At 42.8% G+C, this 25,372-nt stretch overlaps 1 protein-coding gene and 1 long non-coding RNA gene across 11 annotated transcripts in view; one reads left to right on the plus strand and one right to left on the minus strand.

The window, feature by feature from the left end:
* LOC137144944 (uncharacterized) overlaps window positions 1-25,372 on the minus strand; it is a 59,778-nt gene that overhangs the window by 33,510 nt on the left and 896 nt on the right. For 2 of the 3 annotated variants that reach the window (XR_010917524.1, XR_010917527.1), the window contains exon 2: window positions 646-739. The exons of the other annotated variant lie outside the window; for it this stretch is intronic. This is a non-coding gene — a long non-coding RNA (uncharacterized lncRNA). The remainder of the gene's footprint in view (window positions 1-645; window positions 740-25,372) is intronic. 3 annotated transcript variants of the gene reach the window in all.
* The window catches only part of FGGY (FGGY carbohydrate kinase domain containing), a 351,678-nt gene that overhangs the window by 20,196 nt on the left and 306,110 nt on the right, over window positions 1-25,372 (plus strand). The window lies entirely within an intron of this gene.

Raw genomic sequence — 25,372 nt, forward strand, 5'->3', positions numbered from 1 at the left:
CCTTAGTAATTTGTAAGCTCTTTGGGGCATGGAATATCTCTTTTGCTGTGTGCTTGTGCACCATCTAGAACAGCGGGAGCATGATCTATGACTACCGCTCCTCGATACTACAAATAATAAATAAACTCTGAAAGAATGCTACCAATACACTGCAGAAGCAAAAATTGATCTCCTCTAGTCTACTGAAATTATAAGACACCTGAGATATTGTGCAACATTCAGGCATCTGAGAATGAATGTCAGTCTGTCTTAACCACTGAACCCTTAAAGATCCAATTAAAACCACATGACAAGTTGTTCAGTGATGTTTGAATGTGTAAAATAAAAGTGCTTCATAGCTCAGCTTTATGAGCGTGTATGGCCTCTAAAATTTCTGTAAACTTTAGTGTATTTTTATGAATGTCATGTACTCAAGATTATTTAGCAAATTGTGCCCTTTTCCCCCTTTTCTGGGCTTTCACCATTGCTTAAAACTCAAACCACAAATAAAGCATTAAAATTATTGATGTGAGCTAAGCTGGAGGGCAGTTGCCAAAAACAGCAGTACTCACTCAGGCTTATACTATGTAGCTCTGGAAAAATTATTCCCAGAGCTACAGCAAAGATCACATTTTTTCCTTTCTTCACTAATAGCAAAAATATTACCTTTCAAGTGCTCTGTTGTTCCTGCAGCTGGGGGATAACCAGGTTGGATGGAGCTTAAGCTGGCTACATCAGCAAGGTCTGCCAATCCAGCCTCCTGGTAATAAATTGAAAGATGTATTAAGCTTCTCTCCCCTGCTCCCCATTTTTTTTTTTTTTTGTATGGCAGGAATAGATTTTCTTTCATGGGAAAGCAGACTAAATAGATGGACAAATGAAATCCCTTATTTGACCTAACTGAGGTGTAGGAACTTTATTTCATGTTCTTTCCATTTAATGAGGTGCATAAGAGCAACTTTAGTACATATTGGGTCTCTTTGTGATGGTTTTTTTTTCTTTTCAGTAGAAACTTGCAGTCCAGCTTTGCTGTGAATGTAACTGAACAAGAGATGGGCCCAGAGATTCAGAAACCAATCAGGATGGGAAAGAGGACATACTCCTTGTAATACCTTGTCCTTCTGTAGCACCTCTGCATGTGTATACACTGCCGTTGGGAGGTGTGATTCCCAGAGCTGGTAGACCGATGTGCACTAGCTCATAGCCATATGGACATTGCTGCCTGGGCAGTGGCACAGCCTTGCCACCCAAGTGTAAGCCCACCTGGCTCTGAGCTTGAGTGGCTAGCCTGAGCCATGCTGCAGTGTCCATACTGCTTTTTTTTTAGAATGCTAGCGTGAGCAGCGCTCGTGAAAGTCTCCCTGCGCTGGGAATCATACCTCCCAGCTGCAGTGCAGCTAAACCCTGAGTGTTACAAGAACTAAGGTGTCAGGGTGGTCTTCAACCACTGCTAGCAGAAGCATTTTCTCCACCACTACCACCACAGCATGCACGGTGGGAGCTGCAAGAGGCATTGTACCTAAGTAAGAGGGAGTTGGAGCAGAGGAAACGTGAGCAACAATGGCCCACGCTACACACAGTACAGCACGCACATCTCAACTGCACTGTCTGGAGCAGTTATAACCTCTCCCTCTCCTTCCTTCTGGACAGGCTAACTCGACTGCTGACCTTAGCCTTGGCCAGCCCTTGTATTTGGGGAATGAGATGCAATCTAGCCCCAATCATAGTAAGCTATTTCAATGCTCCTGTGAGCTGGGTAGCTGATGTTTAAATTGAGATATGGGAAGGAGTAGTGATGTGTGCAAGGTTGCACAGTGAGTCATGGGCAGAGCCAGCGACCGAGCCCAGGAGTCTGTTTGTGGTGGGACAGTAGGAGACCGTGAAAGAGAAGTGGGATTGAAGAGAAAGCAGCAATAAGGAAGGAAGAAAAGACCATGCAGTGTGCAAAGGCTGGAAGGAAGAAGAGCAGAAAATACAATCTAAAGTTTCCAAAGAGTCTCTGATGAAAGGAAGAAGTAGCACAATGTGGACATGGCAGTGGACATGGGAGCCTCCCCTCAACATACACAGGTTTTATTGACCAGGAGAGGCACGTTTTGCCCCCTCTGAGTCAGTGACAGGCTGTCCTGGTGCTGCACAGTGCTACTGCCTGCGTAGAGCCAAGGCACAAAGGCTCAGAGGAATAGTTGAGGCTCCAAGTGAACTTAGGGAGGGAAGGGGGCACAGGATTGGGAGCTACAAAATCTGGATTTTATCCCCAACTCTCCCTCCAATATTCTGTGCACCTTTTTGTGCAAGTCTCCTAACCGTCTCCATGCCTCTTTGCCCCATCTGTAATATGGCAATTAAAATGCACCTATATCTCTCAGGAGGGTCAGCAAGCTAAATTCATTAGTTGTGGCTTAATGCAGTGTTTTGAGATCCTCAGGCAAAAGATGCTGTAGAAATATAATTAATCTTAGATTGCAAGGCAATCTAACTATCATCTGTGCTCATATTGATTAGGACCTCAATTTTAAGATCTATCCCTCAAGTCCTCATGTGACAGAGCATAAATTGATTTCACTAGTTAGGCATGGACGAAATCTTGTGCCCTTGCAGAATTAGATGCATCATAGGGATGTTCCTCTTAAACATCAGCTGCTGTCAGAGACAGGATACCAGAATGAATGTACAATTAGCCTGTTCAGTTTTGGCAAAGCCTATGGACCTGACTTCCGCTGAAGTCAACTGGGGTTGTGCTACTGACTTCAAAGAACCCTTTGTTGTGGTCAAACAATGAGCAAATGTGTCCCTTCCACATCCTGGGCACCATGTGTAGGTTCTATACATGAGGATGGTGATCGATTCTACTGTAGTTCAGTGGATGAGAACTTACCCTTGGAGAAGAGCAGAAGCCAACAGGAGGGAGGGGAAGAATATACTGGATGGGGACCCCAAAGGTTGCAGAAATGAGCAAAAAGGGAAATGCTACTGACTTGGAACAAAGCCAGGCTTAAAAACCAAGAAGCCCAGTGGCAATAAAGACCAGGGTCATAAAGGAGAAGTCTGATCCAGGTAGAGAGACCTGCCAATAGGCTCCGTTGCCAAATAGCAAGGAAAAAAACCACATGCACGTCATTGCTGTGGGTGTCTTTCTCATTTGATCAAAAAGACAACAGCGCTGCAATCTGTTGCTCAGGAAGAAAAAAACAGCAGCAAAGAGGAGGAGGATACACATGTGGGCAGAAAGACACCTCTTGGAAAAACAACTGAGGAAAGATCCTAGGAGAAATATCTTGCAGAGTGGATCAGACGTCATAATGCAGTAAGAGAAAGGAGAGGGTACCTGAATGGGTGAGGAACAGCACTTTATTGGCTGTTGATTATGGCACTGCCTCCATTAATCCTTCCTTAATGCACCCATTCCTAGTGCTAGGAGTAAGCTGTGACAAACAAGATATCATTTAATTGGATTGGCAATTTACAGTAACAAAACTGCTACCTCAAAACACAGCCTGACTGCAGAATAGATACTAGATGGATGAAGAAACAATAATAAGTTGGTATTTCAAGACTTAGTTTGTCCTCCCTTCCACTGCAGCTTTTCTCTGCACTGAACCATAGCTGGTTTTTGTTTGTTGTTTTGTTTTGTTCTCTTGGGACTTAAACTCTTCTGCCTGTTCCACCAAAGATTGTAAGCCTCATGCATTATAGCTATTATTTTCTCAGGCCAGATACAGAAATCCTGGTAGACCATCGCTATGATCTTATAAGAGTTGGAGGCTCTGAATGCTCTCCGTGTTACTCTTAATGGCCGTGAGACTTCAAACCCAAGTTAAAATAGGTCCCAGAATTTAGCATTTTGACCCTTAACAGCCAAGCAATGCCCATTCAGTCTCAGTAATCCCAAACTTATACGCAATGGTTCTTCTCATTCAGGACCAGTGTAGAAAACAAACCTCGAATTTGTAAGTCCGTTAGGCATTGGCCTAAAGCAATGAGACATTTTCAAGAAGTGGCAAACCCACTGTTTATTTTTTAGCCAAACTCAAAAATACCTTGTCTGCTTAACTTCAAATATCTGAAAATAAATCTTCCTTAGCAAGAGACTACACATGAAGCATTTCAGGTGAAAAGGAGGTTCTCCCCCCGGAAAGTTGGGGGCAGAATGGTTCAAAATCCCCTCACTATGGAAACTTGCAATCTTAGTATGGGGGCAGTACTTATGGCTTTGGTATTCCTCAGTATTACAAAGACAGAGAGACAATCCAGGCTGACTTTCAGATCCCAGGTTTTACAGTTAGTTTAGAAAAATCCTCTCTTGACTTGTAAACTCAACACTTTTCATACAAATGTCTAGATACGGGCTGTGGAACTCCAGATGTTTGTTTTTCATTTTGTTTTACAGAGTCACTTCTCAAGTCTTTTAAGCATGGTTATACTCGGAGACGCAGTTAAGCAAAAGCACTGTGAAACATGAATGGGTAGTAGGAAAATGGGATTATTAGCTAGGTGAGGAACTTCTTTAGGAAAAAATTAGCCATTAACCCTTGAGTCACAAAGTTTGAATTTGGGTCTGAATTACCCACCTCCAGGTCAGAGCGTTCTGATCCAGGTTTTTGATTCAGCCCCCAAGAGAGGTAGTAGAGGCCACCTACCCTGTTTGAACTGGATCTGTGAACTCCCCCAAACTTAAACATATGTAAACCTGTGGCTTTGTTTCAGGCATATCTGGGGTCACAGGAAAAAAATTGAAAAAGGAAAAGGTATTGGTTAATTCCTTAATTACCTTTTTAAAGGAACAAAAGGTATTGAAGGCAGCCTGGCTAGGGTAACATTTCTTAACATCTGCTCATGAGAGGTAAGAGAAGAAGGTCTATTTATTTTGGTTTCATTAATGGCAAACCAACCTCTCCAGTGATCAGAGTTTCTTTTTTTTTTTTTTTTCCAGCTCTAAACAGATAAAATTACTACTTAACTTTTAAGGCTTTAAAACACAGCAGTAAGGGCTGCTGTGCTTTAGCTCTTGCTACATTGTATTATAAGTGCCTTAATTACAGGGAATGCAGTCTGATGGGCAAATAAAAGGTTGACCCCCCCAGAAAACACAGGATAACTAGGATAGGGAGAGGCTAGTAAGGTTTGCTGGGTATTTTTTGGTCAGGAAAGAAAGGGCTTTGCAGAGAAGATTAATAGTAAACAATGTTAATCTAAATAGATCTGACATAAGACATTACATTCCTTTAGCCCAGTTGCCTCAAGAGATTCTGACATTAACCATTTCAGTCCTGTGTCTAGTTAAACAAAGGATAAGAAATGCCCTTCCTAGATGACATTGATGGAAAATTGATATACCGTTTTTATCTCTGTTGTTTCACTGTTGTGTTCCTTCAAAGGCAAGTTAATACACGGTGAACCTCATTTGCCTCTGGCCTGTGCTGGTTTTATCCTAGTGTAATTCTATTGACTTCAATTAAGGTACTCCTTACTTGGGTTTGATCCAAAGCCACTGAAAACACTAACATTGATTTCATTAGGCTTTGGATTGTTAGCTTACACCAATGTAAGAGAGGAGAATTGGGCCTTGGTCTTGCAAATGGATTAGTCTTTCATTATGGTCAGTTAGAAAGTGAAGCTGGGATGCCTTCCTTTTAATCCCTAAATCTGTGTTTTTGTTTTTTAACCCCCTGAAGAGTGTGGTGTGTGGTTTGTTTGTTTTTGTTTTTGTTTTTTGTTTTTTTTGTTTTAAATGGGTCGGATCAAACATAGATTGGAGGGAGCTCATTTTAAAGTCCCCATCTGACTAACTATAGCAACAGGCTGGCATGACAAGTCAATCTCTGACTCCCACTGCTAATGGTAAGGCTTTGGGTCTTTGGGTAAGCAGGCTATCCTTATCACCTCTTGGCAGACTTCCAGCTACAAATAATAATCCATTACCGTCTGCTCTGCTGGCATTCTTGCCAAATACGAGGGATATCTTTTAAATAAACACTGGCAGTTCCCAGTCAGAGGAAAGAGAGAGGGAGTAAAGGAAAAACAATCCTTGACATTTCAGTGACTTTGCAGGGCTAGCTGACACCTGGTACCACCCTTATCTTGTAGTGTTTATGCAGAGCTGGAAAGCACGGCTTCTCTCGTTGGCTCCTTTGCCATCTTTAAATAGAACTGGAAAGACTTACAATGATAGGAGTAACTTTTTTGGACATCCACTATATTTTTTTTCCCAAGCTGGGGAGTCCCTTGTGTTAATATTAACATCTGTGCTCCTGTTTTCCTCTGAAGTTCAGCAAACACAGCTTAGCAGGGCTTTGTTCCTCTTGCACTTTGCCAACAATATTTTTTCCCACAGTTTGTTGGACTGACAAGTTTCTTTTTTATAACACAGCTTTGCTTTTGTGAGGCCCCTTCCCTGCCTTCTGACTCCTTATCTCTGTTCATCCACCAAACCAAACAGCCACACTGAACTGAACAATTAGGGCCTGCACGTCCCGTTTTCGGGGGATTCTAAATCTAAACTGTTTCAGTTTGTTTTCCACCATTTCATTTAATGGGTCTGTAACCTGACTCTCAAGGACAACTTGAGGTTTATTTTTCCAGCTGTTGTATTTTGTTTGGTAATAATAAAATGTCTTGTTTGGATATTTCATAATGTCAGTAAATGAACTGTCTAGTTTTTGCCAGGCAATTGGAAATCCCATTTCAATTTATATTAGTTTGGTTAGTGCTCATTAAAACATTATTATTAAAATGAGTAACATAAGGCCAAATGCTGAGGCTCTTTCCTAGGGCTTGAGTCTGATTTCACTTATGCTTGTCTTACGCTGGTTCATTGATTTCAGTGGAGTTACCCATGTGTATATTGGATGTAGCTCAAACATAGAGAAGCCCCATAGCATTTCCTTAGTCCTTACACACAGTTTTCATCAGCCTCATGTAAGTAATAAATGAGTAAGGACAAGAAGTTTTGACCCACAGAGTTCATTATCAAATTTAATATTCTATCTCATTCCTTTGGGTCTGGTTCTACAACTGTTCCATGCATAAAATACCTCTTTATTTGCAACATTGTATTGTATTTATACTTTCTATGTTTTAGCTAATATTTTCATTTTATTAGTATGAAAAGTAATAATGATTAGGGTTAGCAGAATTCAATTTTTTGAAAAATTTTGATGGTAATATTGGTGGTTTTGTTTTTAAGTATTTTTTTATTTTTAATTTTAATCAATTTAAATTTTCAGTTGTGGGAAATTTGGGATCAGATAGTAATTTTTTTAAATGACAGTAGACATTGAGATTCCAAAAGTTAAAGCCTTATAACTTTTAAAACATCAACATCATGTGTCAAACTTTTAGCCTTGAATCAAACTCTAATATGTTCTCAAGCAGCATTTGTCATACTCGGACAATAGAAATTTACAGCTGGGCAATGGGAATATTTTTTTTTAGTCAACTTGTGTGTACAGTGAAATTGACATTTGATTAAAAATCTAATCATAATTAAATCACCATCTAACTTCTCCGATTACATTTCCCATCAGATCAATATTATTACAACTTTTGGTGTGTGCAGTTAAGAAATGCAAATAGCTCCACCAGGCAAAAACAGGTGTTGGAGCATCCTAGAGATAAAATACACGCCTTTTTACCAGTGGCGGGAAGGACAAATTTTGAAATACAGCTTCATTTTATGAGTGTCAAACTTTTTTATATTTCATTATTGTGCCTATTCAGCACACAGTGTTTGAACATTTGCACATATTTTCTAGGAAGACAACTTTCTTGCTAATTGCCAGCATTGGGGGCCTTATATTTAATGTCTCCTAATAATCAGATGAAGAAATGGAATGCGCTGATAGGGAACTGTGTCGGACCAATGAATGTATTTTTAGTTCAGCGTGTTGCTCCACCCCTGCACAGCCTATCTATGGTAAGCCCAATGTTAGTTCCTGTTCAGTCACTTAATGCTGGGGCCAAGTTAATTTCAGTTTCTGAAACAACACCAAGCAGAGCAAAAGTAGGTAGAGTGATTGGAAACATTCCCCCAAAATAGCAGACTAATTCCCTAGCGCACACTGATCCACCTACTGTGGAAAAGAGGCATCACTTACAAACCTCAGTCTCTTCCCTCTTTGCAAATTCTGCCCAGATGTTTACAGGCCTCTGAAATGGTCTTTACTTAAAAGGTGTTCTGAATATGTGCTCAGTCTTAGGCAATCAGCTGATGATCGAGCCAAATTGTTAAATATCCCTGGCAATGAAAGGTTATTCCTTTAATTGCTTAAAAATTATTACCAGAAGTTAAAGTGAGAGCAGCAGAAGAAGCCAAACAATAATAATCAGTGACTAATTAAAATAGAACAATGCATTAACTAGTACATTTTGTCTGTGTGCTTGTGCAAATGTCTATACTGAAAGTGTCTAAAAAGACAGGTACTTAATTTAGCGACTAAGTTCACAGCTCTTTGCTGCTCTGTTTGATGTATAGGACTGTACTACATATCATTGGGGCGTGTCTTTCCTTCCAATTATCCTGGTGGAGAGGAGCTCTGAAAGCAAATTGAACTTGGGTAGGCAGTATAGATCAGTGTTTCTCAACCTTTTAAGTAGCAAGTACCCCCTAACTTCTGAAAATTGTAATAAGTACCCCAACACTCAATGTTCCACTCTCAGAAATACCATCTTTTTCCCCTTTACCGCTGGACGACTGTATTTCTCGTAAAGCAGGAGAGTTCTGAGTTCTGCAGTGCTGTGTGGCTGTGGCAGATCACAAAACCCCCTGCTGTTTCTCCCCTCCTTCCTCCTCTCCTTCTTCCACATAGGAGCAAAGATCAATGCCAGCCAATCACTATGGCCTGATGGCAGGATCACCTGGTGTTCTCCTCACACAGGTGGGAAGTTGTGAGGTATGAGCAGGCACTAGCGGCCCACCAGAGTGGATAGCAGCACTCCCCACGGCCGTCCCTAGGGGAGTGCAGGCCTGGGGCAAATCACACAGTGTGGGCCCCTCTTAACATTTTTATACTGCTAAAATCTGGGGCTGTCATAGTTGTTAATTTCACGGCTCAGCTAGAGCCGTGAAATTGACAAGTAAACTTGCCCCTAGAGCCGGCTCCAGGACTGGACAAGCTGCTGGGCTCTCTCTGCCTGACTTTCTGGGCACCAGGCTTTGAGCCAAGGGGGGTTGCCACCTGGGCAAGCTGCAGTCGGCTGCCATCTGGCTGCCAGCCCGGGAGGTGGGCGACTGCCACCTGTTCCAAGCTGGGGCAGAGGAGGCTTCTGTGTAGGCTGGGACCCGGGGATGTGGGCAGGCAGCTGCTGCCCGTCTTCAAACTGGGGCACAGGAGGCTGGCTCTCAGCTCAGAGCCAGGGCGCGGGTGGCAGCCACCCACTTGCGAGCCCAGCGCGTAAAGTGCAGGAGGCTACCACTGGGCTCCCACCTGGGAGCTGGGACCAGGCAGGACCGGGAGGCTGCTGCCTGGTGTCCCAGAAAGCCCGCAGCTGCTGCTCAGCTTCCCAGGACTGTGGTGGCTGGACATCCCATCTGGGATTGGGCGGGAAGCAGGCGGCTGCAACCTGGCTTCCCCAGAAGTCAGTGGCTGCCACTCACCTCCCTTCACTGGATTTTTCGCCACGTACCCCCTGCCTGTGTCTCACATACCCCCAGGGGTACGCGTACCACAGGTTGAGAAAGTGTGGTATAGATGAAGCAGCAGTAGCTGTGCGTGCCAGTGGAGCGCCTCGGCAGGCATACTGTGGTGAGGAACAGCATAGCTCCTTCCCTCTCTCCCACCCCTTTTTTTGCAGTGCCTACTTGGGCCTTAATTATAGGGCTTTGGCCCAGGATCCCAGAGGCTATGTCTACTCTACAAATTACTTTGGTATAACTTGCATCGCACAGGGGTGTGAATAATTCACACAAACCCCGGCATGATGTCGGCGGGAGAACTTCTCCCACTGACATCGCTACTGCCTCTCATGGAGGCAGGAGTTATCGAGCCAATGAGAGCGCTCTGTCCCATCGGTTTAGAGAGTCTTCACCAGAAGCACTGCGGCTGCACAGCGGTAGCTGCCGTAGTGAAGACGTTCCCCAGTCTGTCTCAGGCTAACATTAGCCTGTCTGGAAGGTGAGGGCAGGATAAATGAGCATCGCAACTTTGTTTTCAGCAGAGGTTGCTGACTTTTACCAGCTGAGGATCTGTTCCTGTGTCTCTGCTTTCCTGAGAGTTACCCGTTTAAAAATAAATAAATAAAAAAAAGCACTGGCTATAATGGTTGACTGGAGTAGTCATGCAAAACACTGTAGTTAGCGTTTAGTTTACTTTGATTGTAAGCGCTTTAGGGCAGGAACTGTCTTTGTTCTATATTTATACAGTGACTAATACAACAGGGTCCTGGTGGCACAGGGGCTCATAGGTGCTATCACAACATAAATAACTAGAGCTTATAGTAATGAAACTGCTGTGTTTTCCCACTATTAACGTCCGCTCCAGAGAAGCTTTTTTTTTTTTTTCTTAAATAAGGGGAAACCGGTAACTCTACTTCAGCCTTAGGCTCCTCCCTTTCTTAAAATCTACTGTAAGTAACATCTGATCCACGTTGGGCAAACTGTTTTGGGGAACTGAAAAAAAGTGTTAAGTTTTCTATGGTTTGAGAAATTACCAGGTTCTTCTGTTTCCAGGATTTGGGGAACCAGAAAACCAATTCTGTGTTGCTGTTGTGACCACTGAATGAATACAGCATTTAGTATTTTTGTAGGTTATAAAAGGTAAAAGTTTAAAGTTAGCAGATCAGATCTTCATCTCAATTACACCTGTCAGTCCAGAGCAACAACAGTAACTTCAAGGATTTGTTGAACAAATCTTGTTCGGCAGGGCTTAGATACACCCCTCGGCTTCTACAAAACAAGTTTTGCCTCCCTCATCAGTCACGACCCTAAACTGAAGCGCCCCATGATGATAACAGATTGCACAACTGATACTCACCGAGGTCTTTAAAGATCAAGTGTCTGCACCTGTTGACCTTATGCATCTGCTTAGCAGGTATATCCAGACTCTGGGTTATGTGAGCTACAATCTCCTGTGCTCCTCTAACTCTAACCACTAGCCCACTGTGCAGATCACACCTCCTTATCAGCTAGAGTTGGCACAACAGAGGTGTTTCATTGGCAAAGTTTCATATCCCATTTTTTAACACGGTGCCTCACACGGGAAGGTATCGTATGTCTTTTTCTTGACTACATGGTGTTGTGCCCCTTTGACTAGCTGCTACTTCAGGAACTTCATTAACAACCTGTTTCTTGTGCTCTGCTGGATCCCCCTGGTATGACTCCGTTTCTTCCTTATGCTATTGTGAGTGCTGACACTGAATGTACAGAGATTCCATAGTGACACTACTCTTTTGTTACGTTTATTTTAACACCTGGAGTGCTATTAACAGGTTTCAGATGTCCCTTGCAATACAGCGTATCTTACTTCACAGCCAGACATGCCTGTGAACATCTTATTCTTGTTTCCATTCTTCAGGTCTTCATATGTCCCTTAAATATCAATAGGTGTAATTAAATATTACTTAGTGCTAATGTTTCATCATTGGCATAGAGGAAGGAGAAAACACTGAAGAGATCACACTTACATTCTTATGGAGATGTCGAAATTATGGAAGAGATGGCATTTACTACAATTTTGCAGTCCTCATAAGAACATAATTCCATCATTGCCTGGAAACGTTGCACTTAAGCAGGAATCTGTTTCAGTGTGAGTAGATATTAAGGCATCTCTGCAAATGGGCATGACTGTAACCAAGAGATCATGGATGTTCATATGTATTTGTTGACGGCAAGATTTCTTGCCCCAAATGCTGACCAGGCAGCCCATCCTGAGCTTAGGTGCCGTCTTAAGGATAGACTGAAGCTATGTCTTCACTAATCCTTTTTTCGGTCGGGGATGTGAAAAAACACCCCTGACGACATAAGTGTCACTGACAAATGCGCCGCTGTGAACAGCGCTATGTCAGTGGGAGAGGCTCTCTCACTGACGTAGCTACTGCCACTCAGTGGGGATGGTTTAATTATGCTGACGGGAGAACTCTCTCCCATCAGCATAGAGCAGCTACATTGGAGACCTTCCAGTGGGGCAGCTGCAGCGGTACAGCAGTGCCTCTGTAAGTTTTCCAGGGTAGACATAGCCTGACTTTCTAAACTCAGGGTCACATCATCCCAGCTGCTTTTGTGAGTTGAGAGAGTTCTTCGGGCATTTTTGATTTGTCTCCTTTTCCTCTGCAGCCAGCAGAACCCCTCCACCATTCTCCTTGGGACTTTGTGAATAAGGTGCTAAAGGAACAAGCCATATACTGAGACATTGTTCCCTTCCCTATGTAGCAAACAGTCTCACCTAAGCTCCTGCTACTTGAAACAACACAAACTTAGATTCTGGGCTTGCACCGCCTTTTGGAGAAGGCTGTTTTGCAGAATTATGGTGTGCCTAACCAATGGCGCCAAGGAGGTATCGGAGGAGTGGCGTGTTATGTTTCACAGCCTACTCCCGGAAGTTGTTTTTTAAAAACATAAATGCTCTTGCTGGAAGGGTGCAACATAACACTGCTTTATTTCTTAGAATTCAGAGCAATAACACGTAAGAACCTCAAAATAGAGACACCAAGTTGTCTGCTGTGTAAAACAGAGGCACAACTCACCCTACCTTACTCTAGGTTGTAATACCTGCACATTGACTGCCGATTGGGACAGATCCAGATCTCATGTTTCCCTGTGGAGCCCCTGAGCCTGCAAGGAGGAGCAGGAAAGTCTCTGAAACTTAGTGACAGCTTATATTTTTTTAAAGTTTCCCACCCCCCCCCCCCCCCCCCCCCCCCCCCCCCCCCGCCCCAATACACTCTATAGCACAGAGGGACTTATCTTACCTTTTGTGGGGAGTAGGAATGAGGTTTCCCCTGCACCATTTCCTGGCCTCTCTAACCCCGCCATAGGTATCTCTTGGAAAGGTTCAACTTGGCCATTAACACTGGCATTCATGTTTGCATAGAGAGAAGTGCTTATCTGTAACAAGCAGATGTGGCTGAAACCAATTGTTCTAATGAAGGGCCCATCCACTTCTGTTTTTCCCCCCCAAAATAGATCACTGAAAGGAAGCTTCCTCTTCTCTACTCAACTTCCTTGGCTGAATTGGTCATTTGGGCCCTGACCACCCATCCCACATTCTCCAGACTTCTGTGGTAGATAGTTATATTTAAGAACCTTAGTAATAGTGAAGCACAGAAACAGCCTCTTCAAGTTTTGGACTCCTGTTTAAAATAAATTCCTTAAGTCAAAGGAAGCCTTCTCGGTATCATACTAGACCAGCCAGATTTGGGCATGTGTTTTTATGTTTGGGCAAGTGAGTATGTAAGGCTCCATCTGTAAGTGATACAATTGCATAATGGGGTCCCTTTCTTGTCCAAAACTTCACAATTTGTACAGCACACTGCACTGTTCCTGGAAAGAGACTGGAAAAATATGATATGGGATGGGTGCATGAATGGGGATTTATACAGCTTACAAAATCCTGGCATTTAAATAAGCAAGATTTTCCCATTTTTTTTTTCTCCCCATGGATTTTTTTCCAAGAGAGAGAATGTGCCCTCCATATTGGCAATATACCACTGGCAACATAGTGCTATTCCCTATAAAAGCATGGGAGTAATGCACACCATTTAGTTATCCAAAGAAAAAACGGAAAGAGTTTAAGGACAGTCCCTGTGTAATGTCACATAATTAAAATGTGTAGTTTTGCTGGCCCCATTCTCTTCCTTAAGATTTGTTCTACCAAAGCATAAAGAGAGGAAACTAATAAACTAAACAGAGTGTGTTTTGTTTTGTCTGAACAAAGTTTACTGACAGCCGGTAACTAGCTACTTATTTAACATTGCTTGCCAGCTTTAGAATTTATTAAGCAGGTTACCCTTAAATAGCTGATGTTCAGCTCCAGAACACCTGCTATTGGATTGATAAATGGTAAAATCGAGGGCAAATACTTACTAAACACAAAGGGCTGCTTGCAGGGAAAAAGAACTTGTTGATCTTGGATATGGTTGTAATGGCCATTTGGGTGATTTTAGCAAGGCATTGTGTAGTACTCTAAGTTTATACATGTTTCTGCATGTGGAAAAACAAAACCTGACCTAAACAGAGGGAGCAGTGCTAAACTGAGTACCTAACACTCTCTACTGCACTGATGTTCTTTTTTCAAGCCTGTTTTTCCTGAGTGATTTGAATTGACTTTTTATACAAGCCTGTTGGTAACCTGAGGGTTGTCAGATAATCATTCCAATGCCCCCGTATCCAGGGTTCTGATGTGGACCACTTAGATGACAGAGAACATCTTAGGGACAAGCTCCCCTCCACTTCATGCCCTGAGCTGCAGTCTCACAACCAGTGCTCTAGGATCTACAGCAATTCCTTGTAGAGGCATCTTGTATGGGTGTGGAGGAAGGTTGAGGTGGGAATTGCCATAGAAGAGCAATCTAGACACTGCCCCCCCCGCTCCCTCCAGGGGAAAAAAAATGTTTAAATCAATTTCATTCTCCCACCCCTCCATCTTTTCATATACTGGTGCAACACTAATTTCCCTGGGTGCCTCTGTACAATTTAACTCTCCCTGGTCCCTGCCTTCAGCCAATCTTGTACCCATGTTCATTCTCCAGCCCTGTTCTGTCTCATGGGTCGGAAGGGCTGGGAATAATTTTAAGTGTCACATGACCACAGTATTAATATTCAACTACACTTAGCAAAAATTACTGGCATTTGTTTGTTTCCTTTTTAATTTAACGGAATTTTTTTAATGCTGGCGAAGTCGTCCGCGATCCCTTGAGTTCGAAGATGATCTCTGCCATGGGTTTTGTTTTTATATGGGTCCTTGGTGACTGACTGAGGAGTCCGATCCTTGAGCCGCAGACTGATTGGCAGACATTGCAGGTGGTGTTGGAAGGCCAGATAGGGCCACGATTGCTGCATGACACTTGTCTATCCTTTTTTTTTTTTCTTTTCTTTGTGTTTTTTCAGTGACAGGGCAAGGTGATTTTCCTCAACAGTCGTTGTTTTCTTCTCTTGTCTTTGCCAGTTAGCCCTGTTTTGGGCTACTGTCTCCCAGTACGTGTCTCCTGATGTTTGTCTTGAGGATGTCTTTTTTGAAGTGTTTCTTTTGGCCTCCCCATTTCCTTTCTCCTTTGGTGAGTTGGGCGTACAGCAATTGTTTTGGTAAGCGGGCATTAGACATGTGCCTGCTCCACCTCAGCTGCTGCTGGAGTAAGAGCCCCAGTACTGAAGATGCTGGTCTCTGTGAGGATGCTAATATTAGTGCGACAATCCTCCCACTTTGCTGAGGATCTTCCAGAGAAAGTGCTGGTGCGGGCCATCTAGGTTTTCCAGGTGTTTTCTGTAGGTCATCCACATCTCACAGCCATAGAGGACAGTTGGGATTACCACTTTATAAAGTCTGTTCTGATGTCATGGTTGTTGAACACCTGGTGAGGCAGTCTGCCAAAGGTAAGGCTGGCACAGCAGATTCTGTGCTGAATCTCGAGGTCTATGTTTGCCCTCTGAGAGAGATGGTTGCCATGGTAGGCAAAGTGTCCTACATTTTCCAGTTCCTCTCTGTCAATGTAGATCTGGGGAAGTAATAACAGTGGCAAATGTTGTTGTTTCTGTGTGAAGAGATCAGCTGATCAGTGAAGCAGGGTAATCATTATTAGGAAGATAATTTTAAAAAAAAAAAAAAAGGTTCTCTGACTAACAATATTATAACATCTCTTTTGCAATAGATATCAGGCCAAGGGCCTGATCCAGAGCTGATGAGTCCTTCCATTGACTTCATTAGGTAAGGCTTCCTCTTCTGAGAGATGCTGACCACCAATGAACTTCAATCTGTGAAGGTTCAGCATTTCTCTGAACCACTATATTTTTTTTCATAGTTTGTCCTGTGTTCTACCATCACAAATTGACATTCTCTTAACTACTGAATATTACAAAGGGAGTCAGATCCTGAGAACAGTTTATGCTCACTGCAAGTTCAGACAAAACTCCCACAGACCCTTTATTTAGAGACAGACACTTTGAATTATGGGGTACTGACATGATCTACATGTAACAATCTTCTAAAATAATGAATCCAGGGCTCAGATTAAGGAAAATCACACGCCACACTGGCAGTGCAACCCATGCAGCAGGCTGCTCCATATTGCCGAATTTCTGTCTTAATGCTGATCGTATGTGCAGCCTGGATTTTGAAAGATTGTCTCTGGAGATGAACAAACAGAACTGACATATTGGATGATTGCCCAGTGTGCAGTAACAAAGGAGGGGAAAAAACAGCCCTTGGTGTCATTCAAGAGCTTGACTGGTTTTCTCTGTAGAAACTTTTCCGGTTCCCAGTAACACATTGACACTGACACTGGAAAATGCAGCAACAGCAGCATCAGTGGGGAAGTTGCCTACATTATAATCAGAAGGAGTTAAAATGAAGTATTTTTTTGGAGTGGCAGTACCAGGAAATGACTGAGACATCACATGACAGAGGATGTGCAATCTATCGCGAAGAGAAGTATTTATTTACAGACTAGACTTCTACCAGACTCCTCCAAGGGTGGCTTGAGGGAGTTTGAATTACCTGACCCATTTGCAGTAGGGAGTTGTTAGATAGTAAATACCTTACCTGCCTTTGAGCAGGAAGAGGAACTGTTTGCCAAACTGGTCCAGCCCAGTATCACTAAATATAAAATATTCTGCCTCTTTGCTGCTGCTGCTGTTGCAAAATCATTCTAAGCTGTTGCTCTTCCTATAAGCTGTTCCACTTCTTGGCATTCAAACTACATGGAGAAAGTGTCTTGGAATTGCTAATTGCCACCACTTGGCAATGGAATCCATTTTCTAAAAGCACATGCATTGGATTCTTCTGAGGAGCTGAGTCACACAAACTCCAAATAATATCAACAGGAACCAAGAGTCCTCCGTGATTGTAGATGCTGTTATATCTGAACAGATACTGTCTATGTGAAACTTTAAGATAGAGAAACAGAGATGTTTTTCTTATGTTTGGTTGATCATGGCAACAGCAATTACCTGAGCAAAGCAACACCATACAGAAAGATCCACACATAATACCCCTTAATGAGATCAGGCAATCAAGTCGTAATCCTCTGTTAATTAAGTCGAGTGTAGAATTTCTAGTAAGCAGTCCCAGACATTAGTAAACAGGTTAACTGTGTCAACTCTCATTGACAGCAGCATTATGATTGCTATTAATTCTGCTCCAAATTCTCTGCTTGTGTAAATAGATGCAACTGGATCAGAATCAATTGGACTGCATCAATTTGCAGCAGCAGAGAATATGGCTCTGGATATTCAGACCTAGAAACAAAGGTCAGGTTCTGCTCCCATTCACTCCAGAGTAGATATATGGTGCAACTCCACTTTTTCACTGGTATAGCTGAGAACAGATTCTGGTCCAAGATAGGCTTGATACCTTTTAAAATAAGGGGTCCATGCTTTGAAATAAAAACAGTAGACTGTCCCTTGAGTGCATTGCATTCTGGAAGTAGAATGAAGACCGGACCCGAGGAAGCAGAAAAAGTTGCTTAAAGCAGCTTTATGTACACAAAGGCCTCAACTTGTGCTATACAGACACTTCCTATTTATTTATTTGTTTGTGCATGACACTCTATACATCGATAAGAAGTCCGGGTCTCTGCACTTGGATATTCGGAGCAGCAAAGGTCCACATTCAATTGTTATATGCTGGGACAACCCATCTAAGTGATATAGTGGAGGCTTTATTTCCTTTGTAAGTCACCTGTAACAGTGAATGGGTAGCTTTTATTTCTGTAAAATAACTGAGTGGAACTTTCTTCCCCTCCTAAACAAAGCCAGCAGCTACTTGCTGAAAGAGATCTGATTCAACTATGTACGCAGCATTGATGTACAGCTGCTAACTGCATGTCTCTTCTGCGTGCTGTGTGCCTGCTATATGGGTGGGAAGGAAAGCATCCATAATGGGCCATAGCTAACTTAAGCATTTGCCCTCTCACTCTCCTACATCTTCTGTGTATGGGCAGTGGTGAACTGTCTCTCTCTTTTTTTAAAGGGACTGCTCAGTGCAATAAGAATAAGTCTACCCATAAGACTGCAGGCTGAGAACTTGTGCTTTATTTAACTGCCTCACAACAGAGTGGACGGGAAAAGTCGCACTTCCTAAACACAAAGTAAGGGAAAGGATGGACATTAGCGTCAACCTAGAATACTTTGAATAACTCGGTTAACCCCTTGACGACCACTTGACTATAATCTCCTTCATGGAAGGACAATGAATGCAGCATGCTTCTGAGAGGTGTGGATCCGTGTGGTGGAAGCTGCCTTATGGTGTAATTGCTTTTGCATCTGACTCTACAGCTCTTTGGGTGTAAAGATGAAAGGATCATCTAATTTGCTTGTGGGTGCTGACTGGTACCATAGCAAAGGGGGTTTGGTACTCCAGTTCTGGATACCATTTAATCTGTTCAGAGTAGTAATAATAATATCTCTCTCTTACACAGCACTTTTCATCAGTGGATCTCAAAGTGCTTCATGATCTTTAATATTTAACAGACAAATTCTGTAGTCTCTCTATGTATTGAATTCCCATTGATTTCATTGAAAGTTCCTCCGGTCGGGCCTTTTGTAGGATCAAGCCCTGGATGATTATGCCTTGTAGGGTATATCTACACTGGGATAAAAAAAGTCCACCACTGGCCTGGATCAACTGATTGTAGATGCTCGGACTGAAGCCCCAATGTCTACACAGAAATCTTTAGCCCTGTGAGCCTGAGTCAGCTGACGCAGGCCAGCTGTGGCTGTGCCGTGGATCTCTTATTCCTGTGTGACATATCCTTGTATTGTCCTGGGATCTTGGATGCATGGTCTAATGGACTGAGCATGGTACAGGGAGTCAGGAACTTCCATATTGCAAACCTACCTTTTGGCACTGACCTCCTCTGTGGCCCTGGACGAGCCAGTTGTGCTCAGTTTACCTTGTTGTTTCCATGCCCTCTCTTGGGATCACTAAGTGTTGAAGTATTATTGTGTAACGTCTATCCTGTGTTCAAGACCCCACCGAACTTCCTTGGAAAAGCAAATAAAATTTCACTTTTTTTTTTTTGTTTGCCACAACTATTATAGTATCAACCAGGTTCCAAACCCCGCTGGAGGCCCAGGGTTATAATGATGTTGTTCCTCCCTTGTTGCCAGTTTTATTCCTTTTTTGAGCGCTCTTCATCATCATTCAACAAAAGATGATTATTTGCTTTCTTCAGAAATCTCTCCTAATATACAGACTACTCTCTGCCTGCTTTTCCCCTCAGTAACTACAAAATAGAGAGGTTTCCTTCACACAGGCAACTGCAGTTGAAACGCACAAAAGCAAATGTCGTTTAGATAAATCTTCAAGGCTTTTTCATATGAAGGTATAATTAAAAAGTGGATGTGAGGCATAACTGAATCAGGATAGACAACGCTATAGCAGTAGCAACAACTGACACACATTTACGGTTAAAAGCAAATCTTTCATCATACATAAGGATTTGATTCGGTCAGAACCTTTGTCCTTTTGAGAGAGACAACAAACCCACAAACATCGGGTTGTTTGAATCTAATTATTGAAATCACATTATTTTCTAGGGGGGAAAAACATTTCTTGATGCCTACTACTAAGCAGTATGTAGGCAGAATGGCAATTTTCTTGTGTTTTGAGAGCTAGCAGCCCATTCACAGTGGGTAGACTTTCGAAAGACCTCTTTATTCAATGACGCAAGGTGCAGATTATGATTCACTCTGTATAGGTTAAGTTTTGTAAAATCTGGTACCTACACAGCTGCATAATATATTTGTTATCTTTCAGGTCCTCTTTAACTCTTTCAGAGGCTTAAACATGATCTACAATTAAACAAGAGTAAGCCTATGATCTTGTCTAGTAAGCGGATTCCCTCTTTCTTGGAGGGGCTGGGGGGAAAGGAGGAAGCATCTCCTATATGGCCAGTACACAGTGGCTCAGCAATCTGGTTCTGAACATCCCTTTCTGATTCTGCAGTTTTGAAATCACTCACTGGCCCGACAACTGATTTTTCTAGGGCTCAGCCAGACTGGCTTATTTTAGCCGGGGGTACTGTGTCATTACCTGGTTCTCCCCTGCTGCCCTTTCAGCAGGGTGCTGGGAGGATCCTTTAGTCGCTATGGACAGCAGTTGAAGGGAAATCCAGGTATTTCCTCATTATCCCCTCCCCCCGCAGTCCTAAAGTTTTGGCATGGGATGCCTGGAGCCATGCTGCTGCGGTGCCGGATCCTTTAAAGGGGCAGAACTCCCTTATCCCCATCAAAAGCTGTGCTGGGCTTAGCCATGCCTGATGGTGCAGTAGGGGCACCTGGAAGAGGCAGTCTTCCTCCCCCACCGAAGTTGTGCTGGGGGAAGCCAAGTCAGGGCTGCATTTGGTCGAGAGAAACGGCCCTTCGAGGGGATGGAGCTGCATCTACTCTGGAGCAGCAATGAGATTGTGGCATGGCCAGGCTGACGGCCCTTACACAAGCAGCACATTAAGTATCTTCCTGTGGCTTACGCTCACCCCGCTGACATGCACTGTTGAATTACCATGTACTGCCTTGTTTTGTGATGGAAGAACTTCAGGGGATCAGGTTTGGTTCCTACCCCACTGTGAGTGAGGCAAGTCTACCAAACGGGCTTGGAAGGGCTTTGAGACTCGCTGTTCTCTTGATATTTCAGCACTTACAGTTCAGGTCCCACTCAGCAAACCCCAAACATCAAAGGAAGGAACAAAAAACCGCAGAACCTTCGAAAGACTCCTCATATTTGTTATTAAAAATGGCCGATGCCTGGAAGAGGGTTCTTCTTTTATCTGAACCATTTCATCCATCCCTGACTTGTGCGTAATACATAATCTCAGTTCACAGAGACACAGACACATGAAGGTGATAAATACAAATCCTGCTTCTCTGAACCTGATCCTGCGGTCCTGATTCAGTTTAACTCGCAATCAGTGGGAGCTCTGCCGAAGGACTAGAGGATTGGATCCTCTGTCATTTATTGTAGCTGGGTGAAAACTGTAAAGCTTCCTTTACTACTTGATTGAATGTTTAAATAAACTTGCTTCCACCATTGCCTGCATCCCTTTTTGTGTTGGCTATCTGCAAACCAGTAACTGCAGAAAGGAAGTTACAAAGTTGCATGCATGAGTATTTGCAGAAACTGAGTTTTAAGAAACGCATGCACACGCAAATCAGAAATGCTTGTGCACTTCTCCAATTAGGGAACAGAAACATTACTATGTGACTTACGTGCCCAGTTATAACTAAACACCCAAGTTTGAATTGATGAACCCTGTGAACAGATCAATTTTGAGACTTTTTATTTTAATCCCCAAAAATACATCAAATTCTTTTGAATAATTAATTAATTTAGAGGAAGCTATGATCTACTCATGGATATTTTGCAAAATGAAAAGGCCAAATTCCTCAGATAATCATATATTCAGTGTCAATTATTTGTGTAGCCCTTCTCTTGGGGGGAGGAAGGGGGGCAGGTGAACTATATAAAATAAAAGCTCGCTGAAGTCAATAGAAAGACTTTGATTTGGCTTAGGCCCTGGTTTTCTAGTCTCCACAAAAAGTTTGTGTGATTGCCACCATCTTGGCCAGCACACCAGGGATTGACCCAGAGACCTCCACAGCTAAAAACATAAGCTACCGCGCCTTGAACCAAAGCTCTCCACATGGCCCTGAGACAGACTAATGTCCTGCGGGGCTTAGGCACAACAGTGGATCTGTAACACACTTTCACCAGTGGGTTACATCAATAGGTCTAGCAGGTATGTAACACTCCAATTGCAGCCCTTTTGAGTTAGATGGAGAAATAAGCTTTTTCCTTTCCCTTTCACCACTGCTGAAATATGATCCAAGCCTCAGGTAAATTCCAGCTGTGATCTTATTTGGTTATGAACATTTATGTTCTTGAGACATTCTAGCGCCTGCTGCACGGGCAAAACCTGTAAAAGCGAAATGAACAGTGTTCTCTGTGTAAAGTTCTTTAAGATGCCAAAGGGCTCGAACGTAAGCAGATACTGTGGTTGCAATCAACGTAAGCAAAACTTCTGAGTTTTGGCATTTCAAATGACAAAAATATGGCAGGCATGTTTCAGCAACTTCGTAGGATGTCATAAACCTCTAGAAAAGGATTCAGAACAAAAGTAAAGATTCCCAGGTGCTGCTTTTCTTTTTGTTCCTTAAATTTGCTTTTTAATGTGATGTGCCTCAGTGCACCCTGAAGCTAAAGAAGCATATATGTAAAAGACATCCTGCATCTCCCTCACTTCTTGGGGATAGTCAAGACTTGCAATCTCTAGGGCCTCATTCAGGTGCCCTTTTATAGCCCTTTGCCCAAAAGAAATGCCGCAAGGAGCAAAAGCCACAAATAAATTGGCAGTCAAGTGGAAAAATGTTCCTTCCTTAAACACAGAAGAGATTAGACCCCAAATCCAAAATGAAACAGCCTGCATCTTGTTATGAATACATTTGCAGGAGAAGTTCTGCTGTTACAGGTTTAGTAAGCACTAACTACCACGGTAACCTCTAGTTCCAATGCAAATACTGACCTGTATTGCAAACCCTTGTCCTCTGTGTCTAACACGCTATTTTACTTGTATTATGATAGCACAAGATTAGGGCCCCCATTGTGCTAGGTGTTGTACAGATAGATATAGCTAGAGATGATTATCCCCATAAATTGTTTAATGTCTAAATCGACAGGATTGAAAAAGGGTGGAAGAAAAGACACATTATCCCCATTATAGAAATTGAGGCACAGAGAGTGAGGGGAGTCAGGCACCTCGCTCCTCTTTGTGCCTTTGAAAAGTTCCCCCGGCTGACTTTTTCTAAAGAGCACACACACCAAGTCTGTGGCTGAATCAGGAACTGAACTCCAGCTCTTAAGATTCCCAATCTAGGGCCTTTCCCACAATGCCATTCTTTGTCTGTCTGTCCCTTCCACCCACATGATGAGCGTGAGACAAAGGTGTCCAAATTAAACAGCGGGGGAAATGAAGACAGGTTCATTGGCTTCTCGTGTCACCAGCCCCTTCCAACCTACCCTTGTGCAAGAACCACAGAATAATAGCTGTCCCTATGTGGACAAACAACCCCAAAGAGGTCAAGGAAGACACGAGTCTTGAGACAGTGGGAAATAGGAAGATGTCTTAAGGCCCACAGCTGTTTCGCTCTGCTCTGGTAAAGTTGTTTAAGGCCTTGTTTTTCTAGTAGCGGGAATGCTGCCAGTCTTTTCAGGTGTGAACGGAAGGGTGCCTCTGTTGGCTTACGCCAGTAACTTCTGTAGCAATCCATTCCGTGTTACTTGAGTTGAAGCTTCTTTTCCCTTCCTCTTGATATAATCAGAGGCCATTGTGCATGTTGTTGTCCTACCTCTTCTGCATTTCCTTCCTATGTTTATTTCCTCCAATCGGTCTGAACTTAGTTTTTAAGATCTTCTTCCCAGGGAATCTGTCTAGATTGGCTTTGTAAAAAGCCATGCATGTACCTGCTACTATATAAATGAGTGAGAATAAATAGGAAGATCAAGACAAAATGCGTCTGCTCTCTTGAGGGGAATTTGAACCCTGACTCAGAGGACCAGCACAAACCTATGGAATACCTAATTCCAATTTGACTCTGTTTTGATGGCTTAAGTGGGAAGAAAGTGCTAGCATAGTTTTCATGCTCCCCTGCTCGACGGGTGAATTTCACCTTCTGAATGAACATCGCTTGCTTTCAAGTGTAGTTAATAAATTTTGATTTGTTGGAAAGTCCTCTCTTCTAGCTATGAGTAGTTGTTGTGTCACTTTTACCTCCACAATATCAATTCAGTTACCTTTTCACTTTTAAACAATCAAAGTGAAACCCCTGGTGGTGAATGCATATGTTAATTACTGTTACCACGAAAACTAGGAGAAAAGCAGCTGCAGTACAACTTCAAAATATTATTCCAAACTCCTATACTTCATTGAGTAATGCACTTTAGTTTCTCAAAGCCTCTGCTTTGTGACAGAAATGGAGCTGTTACTTTTAGAATATCAGATCTGGACTCTCTGACTGTCGAACTCTTCTCTCCAACAGTGTAGAATTGTTCCCTGTTGTATATCTGCTAGTGTTTTGTCTACTCTAGTTCTAAATGTGCCAAGCTGTGATGCTTTCATCGTTGGGAGATATACCACAGGCCCCTTGATCTTGTTCTCAGGAAGTTTTTCTTTATATTCAGCCTCTGTTTTCCATTTAACAATTTCACCTCACTTGTAGTTCCTTTTTACTGAGCAAAATAATTCTTCTCCTTCCTTGGCATTTACCCTCTTCAAGTATTTGTAAATTGTTATGTCTCCCTTTCAGTTGTTGCTTAACCTAGCTGTAAGTCATTAGCTCTGCTCTTGTGAATCATCCCTTTTCCCTCTTTAACCGGGGTGACTGCCTATGGCTGCAAGGAAATAAAGGACAGCTGTATGAAAAATCCTGGCTAAAATTTATTTTTAAATGACTACTCCTCAGAATATTTGATTTTTATGGCACAAAATCATACCCAGCATGAAATCCTCTGTATCACAGTGTGGGATCCTTTCCTTTACAAATTACTCCTCAAATGCAGATCTGTAACGACTTGACTTGATACCTATTGCAAGGCATTGACACTAACACCAGAATATTTAGAAGGTCACAGCACCTGCAGATGGGGGCAGATTTTCAAAAGGGTTTATAGCCTCAAGAGACCCCTAAGGCCAAGAATTTAGCAGGATTCATAAAGAGGGGACATATGGACAGTGGACAAGAACACCCAGAGTTGCAACAGTAAGGATATAAAAAAAAAGTTTTTGAAAGGATATAAACCCTCATGCTTCAGGTCTCTGGTTACTGGGGTATGGAGGAAGCTTTCCTGTGGGCAGGTTGGTCCATAGCTTGCTGCTGCAGCATTTCTTCCACCTTCCTAGGCAGCATCTGGCGCTGCTGGCCACCGTTGTGAGACAAGAGACTGAACTAGATGGACCCATGGCCTGTTCCAGTAGGAATTGCCATATGTTCTCCTACAAAATAGACCATTGTTCTCCTTGCAGCTGAAGAAGGCCTGAAAGCTGCAAAATCCTCTTAAGGGCAAGGGGCCGAACAAGACACTCATGCATTTCCTCTCCCAAAGTTTATAGCAATTTTAGTCCAACCTCTACTCTGTTCCTGTTTCTCTGCCCCTCTGAAACTCATTTGACTCCTGATTTGTTACCTGGTTAAATATGGCTGTTTATTATAGGAAGCATTTTCTTTCAGAACTTTTCTCACGTAGTTGGCAAAACT

The sequence above is a fragment of the Emydura macquarii genome, unplaced genomic scaffold (assembly GCF_026122565.2).
Source record: "Emydura macquarii macquarii isolate MOO-44397 ecotype Brisbane River unplaced genomic scaffold, CSIRO-AGI_Emac_v2 contig_3506, whole genome shotgun sequence".
Classification (NCBI taxonomy): Eukaryota; Metazoa; Chordata; order Testudines; family Chelidae; genus Emydura; species Emydura macquarii.